A 20867-nucleotide genomic window follows, 5' to 3' on the forward strand; every position below is an offset into this window, starting at 1 on the left:
ATTGGTTGATGGAAGAAACATCTTACAAAAACTCTCCACATTATTGACTTTTTAAAATGTTTCTAGGAATCGTTCTAGATGAATGCTTATTAGCCTTTGTCAGTATGGACTTTTGCAAAGTGTTGCTGTGGCGCAATCAGTTACTGTGTAAGGCTAATAACCAAAAGGTTGGTGGTTCAATCCCACCCAGGGACGTAATTGACCTTGTTATCAGATTTTGGTGATCTTTATGTAGACAAGTCAAAATTTCAAACCCCCTCTTATGGTGTAGGGTACCTGGCCTTCTCTGATGTAATCAGAGTTAGATTTGATTCAGTGATTTTATAAAAACAGCTTGGAAGCACAATTTAGCAGTGGGTTGCAGAGAAAAAGAAATATGCTGGCAAAAAAATCCAATTGAGTGATTAAACAGCTCTTCATTTTCTGGCTTTATTTTTATGCTAACAAATTTGTTCTCTGAAAAGTGTCCACAAAGCCAAGTTTCTGATTAACACCTTTGTAGGGATGGTTTTTCACCTATTACTAAATTAAACTTGCTTCATTGGAAAGGCTGCAAGATGCATCCTCATTTGAATATCTACTGAAATAATACAGGTTGACACCAGGAAACATTAACGCCACTGCATCCTTGCTGCTTTCTCATGTGGAAGTCTGTTTAATGTGAAAACAAGGTGATATCTAATTAGCACACAGGTAAGGAATTAAGAAAATCTTTATTTAAGGGTGAAGATGTTTCTCACAAAATCGTTGCCCCAATGCATCATTGAAATTCAAGCTGGAAAGATTATTTTAATATATCACTTGTACATTTTGTATTGCTCTTCTGGTGACAATGTAGTTTGTTTTTGTCAATTACCATTTTAATAATCGGGTAAAGAAAATTAAGTGGATTTTTGAAAGAAAACAATACTGTCAATATACTATTAAAACAAATGAAAATGGTAAAAGTTATTGTACTTTAAGTAAAAATAAAAGAGCAAAAATATCAATCCCAGTTTTGGATTACTTTAATTAACAAAAAAAAACGCATATAGCAGAGGATAGTTTCAATCTGCCTACCTCTGGGCTATGGACCCAGCATGCTTCCATTACAGTACTCTGCTGCACATGTAATTGCAAGAGATCCTGAAGTACTCACTCATCATGGGAAAGTACCAATGTGTTTCTTCATTGGTTGATGGAAGAAACATCTTACAAAAACTCTCCAGATTATTGACTACTTAAAGTTTTTCTAGGAAACGTTCTAGATGAATGCTTATTAGCCTTTGTCAGTATGTACTTTTGCAAAGTGTCGCTGTGGCGCAATCAGTTAGTGTGTACGGCTATTAACCAAAAGGTTGGTGGTTCAATCCCACCCAGGGATGTAATTGACCTTGTTATCAGATTTTGGTGATCTTTAAGTAGACAAGTCAAAATTTCAAAAACCCCTGTTATGGTGTAGGGTACCTGGCCTTCTCTGATGTAATCAGAGTTAGATTTGATTCAGTGATTTTATAAAAACAGCTAGGAAGCACAATTTAGCAGTGGTTTGCAGAGAAAAAGAAATATGCTGGCAAAAAAATCCAATTGAGTGATTAAACAGCTCTTCATTTTCTGCCTTTATTTTTATGCTAACAAATTTGTTCTCTGAAAAGTGTCCACAAAGCCAAGTATCTGATTAACATCTTTGTAGGGATGGTTTTTCACCTATTACTAAATTAAACTTGCTTCATTGGAAAGGCAGCAAGATGCATCCTCATTTCAATATCTACTGAAATAATACAGGTTGACACCAGGAAACATTAACGCCACTGCATCCTTGCTGCTTTCTCATGTGGAAGTCTGTTTAATGTGAAAACAAGGTGATATCTAATTAGCACACAGGTAAGGAATTAAGAAAATCTTTATTTAAGGGTGAAGATGTTTCTCACAAAATCGTTGCCCCAATGCATCATTGAAATTCAAGCTGGAAAGATGATTTTAATATATCACTTGTACATTTTGTATTGCTCTTCTGGTGACAATGTAGTTTGTTTTTGTCAATTACCATTTTAATAATAGGGTAAAGAAAATTAAGTGGATTTTTGAAAGAAAACAATACTGTCAATATACTATTAAAACAAATTAAAATGGTAAAAGTTATTGTACTTTAAGTAAAAATAAAAGAGCAAAAATATCAATCCCAGTTTTGGATTACTTTAATTAACAAAAAAAAAATGCATATAGCAGAGGATAGTTTCAATCTGCCTACCTCTGGGTTAAGGGGCCCAGCATGCTTCCATTGCAGTACTCTGCTGCACATGTAAGTGCAAGAGATCCTGAAGCACTCACTCATCATGGGAAAGTACCAATGCGTTTCTTCATTGGTTGATGGAAGAAACATCTTACAAAAACTCTCCAGATTATTGACTTTTTAAAGTTTTCTAGGAAACGTTCTAGATGAATGCTTATTAGCCTTTGTCAGTATGTACTTTTGCAAAGTGTCTCTGTGGTGCAATCGGTTAGTGTGTTTGGTTATTAACCAAAGGGTTGGTGGTTCAATCCCACCCAGGGATGTTATTGACCTTGTCATCAGATTTTGGTGATCTTTAAGTAGACAAGTCAAAATTTCAAACCCCCTCTTATGGTGTAGGGTACCTGGCCTACTCTGATGTAATCAGAGTTAGATTTGATTAAGTGATTTTATCAAAAAACAGCTAGGAAGCACAATTTAGCAGTGGTTTGCAGAGAAAATGAAATATGCTGGCAGAAAAATCCAATTGAGTGATTAAACAGCTCTTCATTTTCTGGCTTTATTTTTATGCTAACTAATTTGTTCTCTAAAAAGTGTCCACAAAGCCAAGTATCGGATTAACATCTTTGTAGGGATGGTTTTTCACCTATTACTAAATTAAACTTGCTTCATTGGAAAGGCAGCAAGATGCATCCTCATTTCAATATCTACTGAAATAATACAGGTTGACACCAGGAAACATTAATGCCACTGCATCCTTGCTGCTTTCTCATGTGGAAGTCTGTTTAATGTGAAAACAAGGTGATATCTAATTAGCACACAGGTAAGGAATTAAGAAAATCTTTATTTAAGGGTAAGATGTTTCTCACAAAATCGTTGCCCCAATGCATCATTGAAATTCAAGCTGGAAAGATGATTTTAATATATCACTTGTACATTTTGTATTGCTCTTCTGATGACAATGTAGTTTGTTTTTGTCAATTACCATTTTAATAATCGGGTAAAGAAAATTAAGTGGATTTTTGAAAGAAAACAATACTGTCAATATACTATTAAAACAAATTAAAATGGTAAAAGTTATTGTACTTTAAGTAAAAATAAAAGAGCAAAAATATCAATACCAGTTTTGGATTACTTTAATTAACAAAAAAAATGCATATAGCAGAGGATAGTTTCAATCTGCCTACCTCTGGGTTATGGACCCAGCATGCTTCCATTACAGTCCTCTGCTGCACATGTAAGTGCAAGAGATCCTGAAGCACTCACTCATCATGGGAAAGTACCAATGTGTTTCTTCATTGGTTGATGGAAGAAACATCTTACAAAAACTCTCCACATTATTGACTTTTTAAAATGTTTCTAGGAATCGTTCTAGATGAATGCTTATTAGCCTTTGTCAGTATGGACTTTTGCAAAGTGTTGCTGTGGCGCAATCAGTTACTGTGTAAGGCTATTAACCAAAAGGTTGGTGGTTCAATCCCACCCAGGGATGTAATTGACCTTGTTATCAGATTTTGGTGATCTTTATGTAGACAAGTCAAAATTTCGAAAACCCCTGTTATGGTGTAGGGTACCTGGCCTTCTCTGATGTAATCAGAGTTAGATTTGATTCAGTGATTTTATAAAAACAGCTAGGAAGCACAATTTAGCAGTGGGTTGCAGAGAAAAAGAAATATGCTGGCAAAAAAATCCAATTGAGTGATTAAACAGCTCTTCATTTTCTGGCTTTATTTTTATGCTAACAAATTTGTTCTCTGAAAAGTGTCCACAAAGCCAAGTATCTGATTAACATCTTTGTAGGGATGGTTTTTCACCTATTACTAAATTAAACTTGCTTCATTGGAAAGGCAGCAAGATGCATCCTCATTTCAATATCTACTGAAATAATACAGGTTGACACCAGGAAACATTAACGCCACTGCATCCTTGCTGCTTTCTCATGTGGAAGTCTGTTTAATGTGAAAACAAGGTGATATCTAATTAGCACACAGGTAAGGAATTAAGAAAATCTTTATTTAAGGGTGAAGATGTTTCTCACAAAATCGTTGCCCCAATGCATCATTGAAATTCAAGCTGGAAAGATGATTTTAATATATCATTTGTACATTTTGTATTGCTCTTCTGGTGACAATGTAGTTTGTTTTTGTCAATTACCATTTTAATAATCGGGTAAAGAAAATTAATTGGATTTTTGAAAGAAAACAATACTGTCAATATACTATTAAAACAAATTAAAATGGTAAAAGTTATTGTACTTTAAGTAAAAATAAAAGAGCAAAAATATCAATCCCAGTTTTGGATTACTTTAATTAACAAAAAAAATGCATACAGCAGAGGATAGTTTCAATCTGCCTACCTCTGGGTTATGGACCCAGCATGCTTCCATTACAGTACTCTGCTGCACATGTAAGTGCAAGAGATCCTGAAGCACTCACTCATCATGGGAAAGTACCAATGTGTTTCTTCATTGGTTGATGGAAGAAACATCTTACAAAAACTCTCCAGATTATTGACTATTTAAAGTTTTTCTAGGAAACGTTCTAGATGAATGCTTATTAGCCTTTGTCAGTATGTACTTTTGCAAAGTGTCGCTGTGGCGCAATCAGTTAGTGTGTACGGCTATTAACCAAAAGGTTGGTGGTTCAATCCCACCCAGGGATGTAATTGACCTTGTTATCAGATTTTGGTGATCTTTAAGTAGACAAGTCAAAATTTCAAAAACCCCTGTTATGGTGTAGGGTACCTGGCCTTCTCTGATGTAATCAGAGTTAGATTTGATTCAGTGATTTTATAAAAACAGCTAGGAAGCACAATTTAGCAGTGGTTTGCAGAGAAAAAGAAATATGCTGGCAAAAAAATCCAATTGAGTGATTAAACAGCTCTTCATTTTCTGGCTTTATTTTTATGCTAACAAATTTGTTCTCTGAAAAGTGTCCACAAAGCCAAGTATCTGATTAACATCTTTGTAGGGATGGTTTTTCACCTATTACTAAATTAAACTTGCTTCATTGGAAAGGCAGCAAGATGCATCCTCATTTCAATATCTACTGAAATAATACAGGTTGACACCAGGAAACATTAACGCCACTGCATCCTTGCTGCTTTCTCATGTGGAAGTCTGTTTAATGTGAAAACAAGGTGATATCTAATTAGCACACAGGTAAGGAATTAAGAAAATCTTTATTTAAGGGTAAGATGTTTCTCACAAAATCGTTGCCCCAATGCATCATTGAAATTCAAGCTGGAAAGATGATTTTAATATATCACTTGTACATTTTGTATTGCTCTTCTGGTGACAATGTAGTTTGTTTTTGTCAATTACCATTTTAATAATCGGGTAAAGAAAATTAAGTGGATTTTTGAAAGAAAACAATACTGTCAATATACTATTAAAACAAATTAAAATGGTAAAAGTTATTGTACTTTAAGTAAAAATAAAAGAGCAAAAATATCAATACCAGTTTTGGATTACTTTAATTAACAAAAAAAAATGCATATAGCAGAGGATAGTTTCAATCTGCCTACCTCTGGGTTATGGACCCAGCATGCTTCCATTACAGTCCTCTGCTGCACATGTAAGTGCAAGAGATCCTGAAGCACTCACTCATCATGGGAAAGTACCAATGTGTTTCTTCATTGGTTGATGGAAGAAACATCTTACAAAAACTCTCCACATTATTGACTTTTTAAAATGTTTCTAGGAATCGTTCTAGATGAATGCTTATTAGCCTTTGTCAGTATGGACTTTTGCAAAGTGTTGCTGTGGCGCAATCAGTTACTGTGTAAGGCTATTAACCAAAAGGTTGGTGGTTCAATCCCACCCAGGGATGTAATTGACCTTGTTATCCGATTTTGGTGATCTTTATGTAGACAAGTCAAAATTTCGAAAACCCCTGTTATGGTGTAGGGTACCTGGCCTTCTCTGATGTAATCAGAGTTAGATTTGATTCAGTGATTTTATAAAAACAGCTAGGAAGCACAATTTAGCAGTGGGTTGCAGAGAAAAAGAAATATGCTGGCAAAAAAATCCAATTGAGTGATTAAATAGCTCTTCATTTTCTGGCTTTATTTTTATGCTAACAAATTTGTTCTCTGAAAAGTGTCCACAAAGCCAAGTATCTGATTAACATCTTTGTAGGGATGGTTTTTCACCTATTACTAAATTAAACTTGCTTCATTGGAAAGGCAGCAAGATGCATCCTCATTTCAATATCTACTGAAATAATACAGGTTGACACCAGGAAACATTAACGCCACTGCATCCTTGCTGCTTTCTCATGTGGAAGTCTGTTTAATGTGAAAACAAGGTGATATCTAATTAGCACACAGGTAAGGAATTAAGAAAATCTTTATTTAAGGGTGAAGATGTTTCTCACAAAATCGTTGCCCCAATGCATCATTGAAATTCAAGCTGGAAAGATGATTTTAATATATCATTTGTACATTTTGTATTGCTCTTCTGGTGACAATGTAGTTTGTTTTTGTCAATTACCATTTTAATAATCGGGTAAAGAAAATTAATTGGATTTTTGAAAGAAAACAATACTGTCAATATACTATTAAAACAAATTAAAATGGTAAAAGTTATTGTACTTTAAGTAAAAATAAAAGAGCAAAAATATCAATCCCAGTTTTGGATTACTTTAATTAACAAAAAAAAATGCATATAGCAGAGGATAGTTTCAATCTGCCTACCTCTGGGTTATGGACCCAGCATGCTTCCATTACAGTACTCTGCTGCACATGTAAGTGCAAGAGATCCTGAAGCACTCACTCATCATGGGAAAGTACCAATATGTTTCTTCATTGGTTGATGGAAGAAACATCTTACAAAAACTCTCCACATTATTGACTTTTTAAAATGTTTCTAGGAATCGTTCTAGATGAATGCTTATTAGCCTTTGTCAGTAAGGACTTTTGCAAAGTGTTGCTGTGGCGCAATCAGTTACTGTGTAAGGCTATTAACCAAAAGGTTGGTGGTTCAATCCCACCCAGGGACGTAATTGACCTTGTTATCAGATTTTGGTGATCTTTATGTAGACAAGTCAAAATTTCAAACCCCCTCTTATGGTGTAGGGTACCTGGCCTTCTCTGATGTAATCAGAGTTAGATTTGATTCAGTGATTTTATAAAAACAGCTAGGAAGCACAATTTAGCAGTGGGTTGCAGAGAAAAAGAAATATGCTGGCAAAAAAATCCAATTGAGTGATTAAACAGCTCTTCATTTTCTGGCTTTATTTTTATGCTAACAAATTTGTTCTCTGAAAAGTGTCCACAAAGCCAAGTTTCTGATTAACACCTTTGTAGGGATGGTTTTTCACCTATTACTAAATTAAACTTGCTTCATTGGAAAGGCAGCAAGATGCATCCTCATTTGAATATCTACTGAAATAATACAGGTTGACACCAGGAAACATTAACGCCACTGCATCCTTGCTGCTTTCTCATGTGGAAGTCTGTTTAATGTGAAAACAAGGTGATATCTAATTAGCACACAGGTAAGGAATTAAGAAAATCTTTATTTAAGGGTGAAGATGTTTCTCACAAAATCGTTGCCCCAATGCATCATTGAAATTCAAGCTGGAAAGATGATTTTAATATATCACTTGTACATTTTGTATTGCTCTTCTGGTGACAATGTAGTTTGTTTTTGTCAATTACCATTTTAATAATCGGGTAAAGAAAATTAAGTGGATTTTTGAAAGAAAACAATACTGTCAATATACTATTAAAACAAATGAAAATGGTAAAAGTTATTGTACTTTAAGTAAAAATAAAAGAGCAAAAATATCAATCCCAGTTTTGGATTACTTTAATTAACAAAAAAAAACGCATATAGCAGAGGATAGTTTCAATCTGCCTACCTCTGGGCTATGGACCCAGCATGCTTCCATTACAGTACTCTGCTGCACATGTAATTGCAAGAGATCCTGAAGTACTCACTCATCATGGGAAAGTACCAATGTGTTTCTTCATTGGTTGATGGAAGAAACATCTTACAAAAACTCTCCAGATTATTGACTATTTAAAGTTTTTCTAGGAAACGTTCTAGATGAATGCTTATTAGCCTTTGTCAGTATGTACTTTTGCAAAGTGTCGCTGTGGCGCAATCAGTTAGTGTGTACGGCTATTAACCAAAAGGTTGGTGGTTCAATCCCACCCAGGGATGTAATTGACCTTGTTATCAGATTTTGGTGATCTTTAAGTAGACAAGTCAAAATTTCAAAAACCCCTGTTATGGTGTAGGGTACCTGGCCTTCTCTGATGTAATCAGAGTTAGATTTGATTCAGTGATTTTATAAAAACAGCTAGGAAGCACAATTTAGCAGTGGTTTGCAGAGAAAAAGAAATATGCTGGCAAAAAAATCCAATTGAGTGATTAAACAGCTCTTCATTTTCTGGCTTTATTTATATGCTAACAAATTTGTTCTCTGAAAAGTGTCCACAAAGCCAAGTATCTGATTAACATCTTTGTAGGGATGGTTTTTCACCTATTACTAAATTAAACTTGCTTCATTGGAAAGGCAGCAAGATGCATCCTCATTTCAATATCTACTGAAATAATACAGGTTGACACCAGGAAACATTAACGCCACTGCATCCTTGCTGCTTTCTCATGTGGAAGTCTGTTTAATGTGAAAACAAGGTGATATCTAATTAGCACACAGGTAAGGAATTAAGAAAATCTTTATTTAAGGGTGAAGATGTTTCTCACAAAATCGTTGCCCCAATGCATCATTGAAATTCAAGCTGGAAAGATGATTTTAATATATCACTTGTACATTTTGTATTGCTCTTCTGGTGACAATGTAGTTTGTTTTTGTCAATTACCATTTTAATAATAGGGTAAAGAAAATTAAGTGGATTTTTGAAAGAAAACAATACTGTCAATATACTATTAAAACAAATTAAAATGGTAAAAGTTATTGTACTTTAAGTAAAAATAAAAGAGCAAAAATATCAATCCCAGTTTTGGATTACTTTAATTAACAAAAAAAAAATGCATATAGCAGAGGATAGTTTCAATCTGCCTACCTCTGGGTTAAGGGGCCCAGCATGCTTCCATTGCAGTACTCTGCTGCACATGTAAGTGCAAGAGATCCTGAAGCACTCACTCATCATGGGAAAGTACCAATGCGTTTCTTCATTGGTTGATGGAAGAAACATCTTACAAAAACTCTCCAGATTATTGACTTTTTAAAGTTTTCTAGGAAACGTTCTAGATGAATGCTTATTAGCCTTTGTCAGTATGTACTTTTGCAAAGTGTCTCTGTGGTGTAATCGGTTAGTGTGTTTGGTTATTAACCAAAGGGTTGGTGGTTCAATCCCACCCAGGGATGTTATTGACCTTGTCATCAGATTTTGGTGATCTTTAAGTAGACAAGTCAAAATTTCAAACCCCCTCTTATGGTGTAGGGTACCTGGCCTACTCTGATGTAATCAGAGTTAGATTTGATTAAGTGATTTTATCAAAAAACAGCTAGGAAGCACAATTTAGCAGTGGTTTGCAGAGAAAATGAAATATGCTGGCAGAAAAATCCAATTGAGTGATTAAACAGCTCTTCATTTTCTGGCTTTATTTTTATGCTAACTAATTTGTTCTCTGAAAAGTGTCCACAAAGCCAAGTATCGGATTAACATCTTTGTAGGGATGGTTTTTCACCTATTACTAAATTAAACTTGCTTCATTGGAAAGGCAGCAAGATGCATCCTCATTTCAATATCTACTGAAATAATACAGGTTGACACCAGGAAACATTAACGCCACTGCATCCTTGCTGCTTTCTCATGTGGAAGTCTGTTTAATGTGAAAACAAGGTGATATCTAATTAGCACACAGGTAAGGAATTAAGAAAATCTTTATTTAAGGGTAAGATGTTTCTCACAAAATCGTTGCCCCAATGCATCATTGAAATTCAAGCTGGAAAGATGATTTTAATATATCACTTGTACATTTTGTATTGCTCTTCTGGTGACAATGTAGTTTGTTTTTGTCAATTACCATTTTAATAATCGGGTAAAGAAAATTAAGTGGATTTTTGAAAGAAAACAATACTGTCTATATACTATTAAAACAAATTAAAAAGGTAAAAGTTATTGTACTTTAAGTAAAATAAAAAGAGCAAAAATATCAATCCCAGTTTTGGATTACTTTAATTAACAAAAAAAATGCATATAGCAGAGGATAATTTCAATCTGCCTACCTCTGGGTTATGGACCCAGCATGCTTCCATTACAGTACTCTGCTGCACATGTAAGTGCAAGAGATCCTGAAGCACTCACTCATCATGGGAAAGTACCAATGTGTTTCTTCATTGGTTGATGGAAGAAACATCTTACAAAAACTCTCCAGATTATTGACTATTTAAAGTTTTTCTAGGAAACGTTCTAGATGAATGCTTATTAGCCTTTGTCAGTATGTACTTTCACAAAGTGTCGCTGTAGCGCAATCAGTTAGTGTGTACGGCTATTAACCAAAAAGTTGGTGGTTCAATCCCACCCAGGGACGTAATTGACCTTGTGATCAGATTTTGGTGATATTTAAGTAGACAAGTCAAAATTTCAAACCCTCTCTTATGGTGTAGGGTACCTGGCCTACTCTGATGTAATCAGTTAGATTTGATTAAGTGATTTTATGAAAAAAAACAGCTAGGAAGCACAATTTAGCAGTGGGTTGCAGAGAAAAAGAAATATGCTGGCAGAAAAATCCAATTGAGTGATTAAACAGCTCTTCATTTTCTGGCTTTATTTTTATGCTAACAAATTTGTTCTCTGAAAAGAGTCCACAAAGCCAAGTATCTGATTAACACCTTTGTAGGGATGGTTTTTCACCTATTACTAAATTAAACATGCTTCATTGGAAAGGCAGCAATATGCATCCTCATTTCAATATCTACTGAAATAATACAGGTTGACACCAGGAAACATTAACGCCACTGCATCCTTGCTGCTTTCTCATGTGGAAGTCTGTTTAATGTGAAAACAAGGTGATATCTAATTAGCACACAGGTAAGGAATTAAGAAAATCTTTATTTAAGGGTGAAGAGGTTTCTCACAAAATCGTTGCCCCAATGCATCATTGAAATTCAAGCTGGAAAGATGATTTTAATATATCACTTGTACATTTTGTATTGCTCTTCTGGTGACAATGTAGTTTGTTTTTGTCAATTACCATTTTAATAATCGGGTAAAGAAAATTAAGTGGATTTTTGAAAGAAAACAATACTGTCAATATACTATTAAAACAAATGAAAATGGTAAAAGTTATTGTACTTTAAGTAAAAATAAAAGAGCAAAAATATCAATCCCAGTTTTGGATTACTTTAATTAACAAAAAAAAACGCATATAGCAGAGGATAGTTTCAATCTGCCTACCTCTGGGCTATGGACCCAGCATGCTTCCATTACAGTACTCTGCTGCACATGTAATTGCAAGAGATCCTGAAGTACTCACTCATCATGGGAAAGTACCAATGTGTTTCTTCATTGGTTGATGGAAGAAACATCTTACAAAAACTCTCCAGATTATTGACTATTTAAAGTTTTTCTAGGAAACGTTCTAGATGAATGCTAATTAGCCTTTGTCAGTATGTACTTTTGCAAAGTGTCGCTGTGGCGCAATCAGTTAGTGTGTACGGCTATTAACCAAAAGGTTGGTGGTTCAATCCCACCCAGGGATGTAATTGACCTTGTTATCAGATTTTGGTGATCTTTAAGTAGACAAGTCAAAATTTCAAAAACCCCTGTTATGGTGTAGGGTACCTGGCCTTCTCTGATGTAATCAGAGTTAGATTTGATTCAGTGATTTTATAAAAACAGCTAGGAAGCACAATTTAGCAGTGGTTTGCAGAGAAAAAGAAATATGCTGGCAAAAAAATCCAATTGAGTGATTAAACAGCTCTTCATTTTCTGGCTTTATTTATATGCTAACAAATTTGTTCTCTGAAAAGTGTCCACAAAGCCAAGTATCTGATTAACATCTTTGTAGGGATGGTTTTTCACCTATTACTAAATTAAACTTGCTTCATTGGAAAGGCAGCAAGATGCATCCTCATTTCAATATCTACTGAAATAATACAGGTTGACACCAGGAAACATTAACGCCACTGCATCCTTGCTGCTTTCTCATGTGGAAGTCTGTTTAATGTGAAAACAAGGTGATATCTAATTAGCACACAGGTAAGGAATTAAGAAAATCTTTATTTAAGGGTGAAGATGTTTCTCACAAAATCGTTGCCCCAATGCATCATTGAAATTCAAGCTGGAAAGATGATTTTAATATATCACTTGTACATTTTGTATTGCTCTTCTGGTGACAATGTAGTTTGTTTTTGTCAATTACCATTTTAATAATAGGGTAAAGAAAATTAAGTGGATTTTTGAAAGAAAACAATACTGTCAATATACTATTAAAACAAATTAAAATGGTAAAAGTTATTGTACTTTAAGTAAAAATAAAAGAGCAAAAATATCAATCCCAGTTTTGGATTACTTTAATTAACAAAAAAAAAATGCATATAGCAGAGGATAGTTTCAATCTGCCTACCTCTGGGTTAAGGGGCCCAGCATGCTTCCATTGCAGTACTCTGCTGCACATGTAAGTGCAAGAGATCCTGAAGCACTCACTCATCATGGGAAAGTACCAATGCGTTTCTTCATTGGTTGATGGAAGAAACATCTTACAAAAACTCTCCAGATTATTGACTTTTTAAAGTTTTCTAGGAAACGTTCTAGATGAATGCTTATTAGCCTTTGTCAGTATGTACTTTTGCAAAGTGTCTCTGTGGTGTAATCGGTTAGTGTGTTTGGTTATTAACCAAAGGGTTGGTGGTTCAATCCCACCCAGGGATGTTATTGACCTTGTCATCAGATTTTGGTGATCTTTAAGTAGACAAGTCAAAATTTCAAACCCCCTCTTATGGTGTAGGGTACCTGGCCTACTCTGATGTAATCAGAGTTAGATTTGATTAAGTGATTTTATCAAAAAACAGCTAGGAAGCACAATTTAGCAGTGGTTTGCAGAGAAAATGAAATATGCTGGCAGAAAAATCCAATTGAGTGATTAAACAGCTCTTCATTTTCTGGCTTTATTTTTATGCTAACTAATTTGTTCTCTGAAAAGTGTCCACAAAGCCAAGTATCGGATTAACATCTTTGTAGGGATGGTTTTTCACCTATTACTAAATTAAACTTGCTTCATTGGAAAGGCAGCAAGATGCATCCTCATTTCAATATCTACTGAAATAATACAGGTTGACACCAGGAAACATTAACGCCACTGCATCCTTGCTGCTTTCTCATGTGGAAGTCTGTTTAATGTGAAAACAAGGTGATATCTAATTAGCACACAGGTAAGGAATTAAGAAAATCTTTATTTAAGGGTGAAGAGGTTTCTCACAAAATCGTTGCCCCAATGCATCATTGAAATTCAAGCTGGAAAGATGATTTTAATATATCACTTGTACATTTTGTATTGCTCTTCTGGTGACAATGTAGTTTGTTTTTGTCAATTACCATTTGAATAATAGGGTAAAGAAAATTAAGTGGATTTTTGAAAGAAAACAATACTGTCAATATACTATTAAAACAAATTAAAATAATAAAAGTTATTGTACTTTAAGTAAAAATAAAAGAACAAAAATATCAATCCCAGTTTTGGATTACTTTAATTAACAAAAAAAAATGCATATAGCAGAGGATAGTTTCAATCTGCCTACCTCTGGGTTATGGGCCCAGCATGCTTCCATTGCAGTACTCTGCTGCACATGTAAGTGCAAGAGATCCTGAAGCACTCACTCATCATGGGAAAGTACCAATGTGTTTCTTCATTGGTTGATGGAAGAAACATCTTACAAAAACTCTCCAGATTATTGACTTTTTAAAGTTTTTCTAGGAAACGTTCTAGATGAATGCTTATTAGCCTTTGTCAGTATATACTTTTGCAATGTGTCTCTGTGGCGCAATCAGTTAGCGTGTTCGGTTATTAACCAAAAGGTTGGTGGTTCAATCCTACCCAGGGACGTAATTTACCTTGTTATCAGATTTTGGTGATCTTTAAGTAGACAAGTCAAAATTTCAAACCCCCTCTTATGGTGTAGGGTACCTGGCCTTCTCTGATGTAATCAGAGTTAGATTTGATTAAGTGATTTTATAAAAGAACAGCTAGGAAGCACAACTTAGCAGTGGGTTGCAGAGAAAAAGAAATACGCTTGCAGAAAAATCCAATTGAGTGATTAAACAGCTCTTCATTTTCTGGCTTTATTTTTATGCTAACAAATTTGTTCTCTGAAAAGTGTCCACAAAGCCAAGTATCTGATTAACACCTTTGTAGGGATGGTTTTTCACCTATTACTAAATTAAACTTGCTTCATTGGAAAGGCAGCAAGTGATGTCATCCAAGCAGTGGGTCAAAGTTGGCTTCATCCCTCGTCTGCTTATGAAAAGAGAAAAGGGATATGCAGGGCATGGCGGCCTTTTGCGACGCTTGGATGACCCCTAGTTCGCATTAAACACCCCCACCCTCCTTCGGTGTGGGGCTCATGTTGGCCATGCCCCAGCCCCTAAAGCATTCAAGCTGATTTCTTGCAGCAGCTGGGTACTGTAACAGCTCCAGAGCTGCTCTGTAAGGCAAGTAAAAGGGTGTGGGCCCTGCAGCACTACCTGTAGTTTGCATTGTGCATTGGAAGGCACAAAGTAAGCAGACGGGAGGAGAAGTCAGGATAGTGCACAAGGTTATAGAAGGGATGGGCTCAAGAAAAGAGAAGTGGAAACAGACAGCATACTAGGCTGGAGAGAGACCTGAGACAAAGAGATCTGAATTATACGAGAGCCGTCCAGGGGAAACACAAATTATGCAGTCAAGTTTCCCACATTTGGGGAAATCGCAAGGGGCAGCACACCCAGAGTGCAATGGGTGAGCCTTGCCCTGGGAGAAGCACCTTCATGATCATAGTATCTCACCTGGCAGGTTAGTAGGAGTTGGGCTAGAGCTGGGGAGGGTCGCTGCTCGGGCACTACCTTTCAAGTGAAGGAGATCCAACTGAGGCAGCACAAGGGAACTCTCAAAAGAAGAACAAGGCTAGAGGAAGATCTGAGACAAAGAAATCTGACTTTTACCAGAGCTGACTAGAGGAAAGCACAAACACAGTCCACCACTACCACAAATAATGCAGTCGAGTTTCCCACATTTGGGGAAATCACAGGGGTCAGCATACCCAGAATGCAATGAATGAACCTCACCCTGGGAGAACAATCTTCATGACAATAGTATCTCCTATGCAAAATAAGTATGATTTGGGATAGGGCTGGGGAGGGCCGTTGCTCAGGCACATCTCTGTCAAGTAAAGGAGATTCAACTGAGGCAGCACAAGGGAACTCTCATCTGGGGACAACAACTGCAGGGAGAACACATATTTTCAGATGAACATGGGGTGGCAGAAGGCTGCCTAATACTGAAGCACCCCCAAACAACAAACCAAATGCAACAACTAGTGCAAGCATTCCTGGGGGATGGCCTGCAGCAGATGGATTTGAATATGGTGATGTCATCCAAGCAGTGGGTCAAAGTTGGCTTCAACCCTCGTCTGCATATGAAAAGAGAAAAGGAGCGTGCAGGGCATGGAGGCCTTTTGTGGTGCTTGGATGACCCCTAGTTCACATTAAGCACCCCCACCCTCCTTCGGTGTGGGGCTCATGTTGGCCATTCCCCAGCCCCTGAAGCATTCAAGCTGATTTCTTGCAGCAGCTGGGCACTGTAACAGCTCCAGAGCTGCTCTGTAAAGCAAGTAAAAGGGTGTGGGCCCTGCAGCACTACCCGTAGTTTGCATTGTGCATTGGGAGGCACAAAGTAAGCAGACGGGAGGAGAAGTCAGGATAGTGCACAAGGGTATAGAAGGGAGGGGCTCAAGAAAAAAGAAGTGGAACCAGACAGCAAACTAGGCTGGAGAGAGACCTGAGACAAAGAGATCTGAATTACATGAGAGCCGACCAGGGAAAACTCAAATTATGCAGTCAAGTTTCCCACATTTCGGGAAATCGCAGGGGCAGCACACCCAGAGTGCAATGGGTGAGCCTTGCCCTGGGAGAAGCAACTTCATGATCATAGTATCTCACCTGGCAGGCAAGTAGGAGTTGGGCTAGAGCTGGGGAGGGTCGCTGCTCGGGCACCCCCCTGTCAAGTGAAGGAGATCCAACTGAGGCAGCACAAGGGAACTCTCGAAAGAAGACAAAGGCTAGAGGAAGATCTGAGACAAAGAAATCTGACTTTTACCAGAGCTGACCAGAGGAAAGCACAAACACAGTCCCCCACTACCACAAATAATGCAGTCGAGTTTCCCACATTTGGGGAAATCACAGGGGTCAGCATACCCAGAATGCAATGAATGAACCTAACCCTGGGAGAACAATCTTCATGACCATGGTATCTCCTATGCAAAATAAGTATGATTTGGGATAGGGCTGGGGAGGGCCGTTGCTCAGGCACATCTCTGTCAAGTAAGTTGCATTTGATTTGTTGTTTGGGGGTGCTTCAGTATTAGGCAGCCTTCTGCCCTACCATGTTCATCTGAAAATATGTGTTCTCCCTGCAGTTGTTGTCCCCAGATGAGAGTTCCCTTGTGCTGCCTCAGTTGAATCTCCTTTTGGAGAAGACCTCAATAAGATTGTAGCTGATCTGGCTACTGCTAAAACAGCTTGCCTACCTAGTATGACTCCTACCACGCAGAAGGCTAAAAGTACTTTTCTTGGCCCTTTCATCCTCCAGGTAAAGCGTACCCAAGGTCAGGCATACCCAAAGCAAGCTCATGTTTCCAGACCTGCCAAGCCCAGACTGAAGCAATCCTGGGCTGCCCATCAGCCTGCTTCCAAAACGGACAAGCCTGCCGCATGACGGTGCAGGCCTCCCTCTGGGGGATCCCAGGGTGGGGGGCCCGACTTCTAGGTTTGGCAAAGAAAGGTATAATTCTAAGCTAGAGAATTCTGTTTGGAGCTCACCTTGTACTTTGTGAAGAAATAATCAGCATTGTGGCTGAGCAGATACATGTAGTGTGTGGCTGCAAACTGCATGGATCTGCTGCGTTGTAATGCTGATTCTTTTTTTTTGCAAAGTACCAATAGCTTCATATAATGTTCACAATTTTTATGCAGGATCAAATAGCTCAATAGGTAGGGTGTTTGATTAGAATTCAACAGGTTATAGGTTTGAATCCTGGGTATGGTAGTTTGAGATGTGTTATTTAATAAAGTATGTTGTTCTGACTGCCGGCATCCTATCACCTGGGATATCATACTAAATAAATGGAGTTGATCAAATTTATTTTTTTTTAACTAGGGACAATTTCCAGATACTTCTCTTTATAACTGAGATTGCCCCCTGGAACTTCACATCAGTTGACAACTATGCATGAGTTGGCAGTGCTTGCCCTGGATCTGTCCACCCATTTATGTGCCGCCATAAAATAAAGCATGACTAACAGTTATCCTGGGCGTACACTACACAATTATCTGTCAGGCTATCTATCCAGTCTGGATGGATGGAATGAAAATCTGGTAATGTATAGGAGCAAATGTCAATTAACCATTTGCTCCCAAACACTAGAAAAGTGGTCAAAAATGGTCATTACACAAATTGGTTAAACCCAAAATTTAACCAATTTGTTTAGGGGACCATTTTTGTCCATTTTTTAGTGTTTGAGAGTAAATCGTTGATGGTCATTTGCTCACATAGATAACCGGATTTCTATTCCAACCAGCCAGTGTTGGAGAGATGGTCTGCCAGATTACATAATGCATACCAGAGCCATAACTAGACTTTTTGGTGCCCTGTGACAGAGAATTATATGCCCTCCCCCCCATTTTTGCAATATGGACAAAAGGCGCATGCCTTGTGGGGAAGGGGCATAACAAGATTGGTCTCAGAGAAAGCACATGAGATATGAAGATATATCTAGTATACTTGACACTCAATGGTTTGTGGTATTGCAGGGGTGCCCTCCTTAAATGCATATACAGTCACACATGGCATGTTTGTGTAAATGGCATATCAGCAGTCAGCACTAACTGGTGACATGCCATTTGTACAAGTAAGCCATGTGTGACTAATATATAAACATACTTTATTAAATAACACCTCAAACTATCATACCCAGGATTCAAACCTATAACCTGTTAAATTCTAATCAAACACCCTACCCATTGAGCTACTTGATCCTGCATCTATTCTAACCTCCAAAAACAGATTCAGTTGCATTTTCCAGCGTGTTTTGTTTGCGCCTTTGCAAATGTCTTACATCGACAAACTTATTTAGTACTATTTTGCAAATAGGGTTACATTGTCGCAACATTGTGTTCCCTAATTGCTTGATTTTTTAAATGCAAAAATTGATAAAGACACCTGATAATTGCTCTGTGGAGTCTTCTTTTGTGTCTACTTCTTATCTACATTTAATTCCCTACCTATAATCAAGGCATTTTTAAATGCTGGGTGCTGCCAGGACGTGAGGCCTACCTAGTCTTTAGATCTGAATTTGAATGTACTTGTGAACTAACTTAATTTCCTACTTCTAAACTCATTCCTAAATTCACTACTTACATTAATCCTGTAGTTGGGCATTTTGAGCCTTCAATTGTGGGCATTGTTTTGTGTCCAGACCAGCAGCTGGTGGTGTGCATTTGCTGGAAAGGCATCGAAGACCTCCGATATGCTGCATCTCCTGATGTGTGTCTGCCTCAAGTGGCTGTCAGCAAATGCATGCTAGACACCCCATTCCAAGCTGATTGTGACATCACGGAACATGCATCATAGAACAGGCATGCTAGAACATGGGTCTTCAACCTGCGACCCTCCAGCTGCTGTGGAACTACATATCCCAGCATGCCCTGCCTCAGTTTTAGCATACCTTAATAGCAAAACTGTGGCAGGGCATGCTGGGATGTGTAGTTTCACAGCAGCTGGAGGGCCACAGGATGAAGACCCATGTGCTAGAACCAAACCGCAGGTACATTGAATGCTAGCAAGCTGAATGTTTAAATCCTTTTTGTTCCGCAGCATTCCAATGCGGAAGATTCCATGGAACCAGAGATTATTCCATTGAGAAGGACATGCTGCCTGGATGACTGTACTGTGCAAATTAAATCACGGAGCCAGTTGGCTTGTGGGTGGCTCTGGTGACTGGGTGGTTGGGTGGGCGGTGTGTCGGAGGTGGAGCACATGCAAATGAATGTGTATCATCCAGCTAGTGAGAGAGAAAACTCATGCAGGAGTGTGCCTGCTTGTCAGTGAGTTATGCACCTTGCCAGACGTCAAATCTACATGGAGCAACTGGAGGGGACAAGAGCAGGTTTGGAAAATATACACAGAAGAGCATATATGCTGGCGCATTCTCCATGATTGTGTCAGCTTATGTTTTGGTGCACTGCACTTTCCTCCACTAAGTTTTAGCCATTTTGTTTAAACGCAAGTGTAGTTGCTTCTCGCTCTTTTGGCTGTGATATTGTATTGTGGTTGAAGAGTCTGCTGGAGGGATTGTTTTCTTCATTGGCGAGAGACTGAAGATATTCCAGGATGGAAGGCTTGGGAACACTATCCGTTTTTCAGTTGTGGAAGAGTTGAAAGACCGGATTGGACTACATTCTATAGTAAAGGGTATCTTTGTATTTATTAATCCTCCCTTTATATGTGTCTGTCTTTCAATAAAGCTTTGGTCTTGTGATTCCGTCACCCTCTTACACTCCACACCCATAGCCTTATTAACTATTGTATTGTTTAAATGTATAGTGCAGTTCATGATTTATAGTGTAGGCTGACCTGTACTGTAGTTCTTGAACTGTACTATACCGACAGCATTTGTATTGTGTTTTGGCTGTGCTGCAACACAGTACTTATGTGTGTAATGTTTATGTATGTTTTTTTGCTTCTTTATGTCAATAAAGACTGCTTTTTCAATCCAATATCTGAAAACAATCAATGTTTATCTTTGATGGCAATAGAAGTGGTATGATATTTGCTGCTTTTGAAAGGCAATATCTGATATGTCCCCTATCTGGGAACCATATATTAAATGGCTTTTCAGAAAAGGGAGATGGGAGAAGAGCTTTCAGTACTTGTAGGACCGATGCACATTTCCTATTCTAGCCTCCAAAAACAGATTCAGTTGCATTTTCCAGCGTGTTTTGGATGCGCCTTTGCAAATGTCTTACATCGACAAACTTATTTAGTACTATTTTGCAAATAGGGTTACATTGTTGCAACATTGTGTTCCCTAATTGCTTGATTTTTTAAATGCAACAATTGATAAAAACACCTGATAACTGCTCTGCGGAGTCTTATTTTGTGTCTACTTCTTATCTACATTTAATTCCGTACCTCTAATCAAGGCATTTTTAAATGCTGGCGGCTGCCAGGACGTGAGGCCTACCTAGACTTTAGATCTGAATTTGAATGTACTTGTGAACTAACTTAATTTCCTACTTCTAAATTCATTCCTAAATTCACTACTTACATGAATCCTGTAGTTGGGCATTTTGGGACTTCGATTGTGGGCATTGTTTTGTGTCCAGACCAGCAGCAGGTGGTGTGCATTTGCTGGAAAGGCATCAAAGACCTCCGATATGCTGCATCTCCTGATGTGTGTCTCCCTCAAGTGGCTGTCAGCAAATG

The 20867-nt window shown here is 37.6% G+C and overlaps 4 non-coding genes across 4 annotated transcripts; all 4 read right to left on the minus strand.

The window, feature by feature from the left end:
* Window positions 1-15023: 15023 nt before the first annotated feature.
* On the minus strand, window positions 15024-15187 carry LOC135032448 (U1 spliceosomal RNA). Its single transcript, XR_010227967.1, has one exon. It is a non-coding gene; the product is annotated as a U1 spliceosomal RNA (small nuclear RNA).
* A 151-nt stretch (window positions 15188-15338) lies between these two features.
* LOC135032595 (U1 spliceosomal RNA) lies at window positions 15339-15502 on the minus strand. The gene has a single exon (XR_010228097.1). It is a non-coding gene; the product is annotated as a U1 spliceosomal RNA (small nuclear RNA).
* A 674-nt stretch (window positions 15503-16176) lies between these two features.
* On the minus strand, window positions 16177-16339 carry LOC135032530 (U1 spliceosomal RNA). The gene has a single exon (XR_010228039.1). It is a non-coding gene; the product is annotated as a U1 spliceosomal RNA (small nuclear RNA).
* A 152-nt stretch (window positions 16340-16491) lies between these two features.
* On the minus strand, window positions 16492-16655 carry LOC135032579 (U1 spliceosomal RNA). Its single transcript, XR_010228082.1, has one exon. It is a non-coding gene; the product is annotated as a U1 spliceosomal RNA (small nuclear RNA).
* Between the last annotated feature and the right edge of the window lie 4212 nt (window positions 16656-20867).

The sequence above is a fragment of the Pseudophryne corroboree genome, unplaced genomic scaffold (assembly GCF_028390025.1).
Source record: "Pseudophryne corroboree isolate aPseCor3 unplaced genomic scaffold, aPseCor3.hap2 scaffold_545, whole genome shotgun sequence".
In the NCBI taxonomy this organism is placed as follows: domain Eukaryota; kingdom Metazoa; phylum Chordata; class Amphibia; order Anura; family Myobatrachidae; genus Pseudophryne; species Pseudophryne corroboree.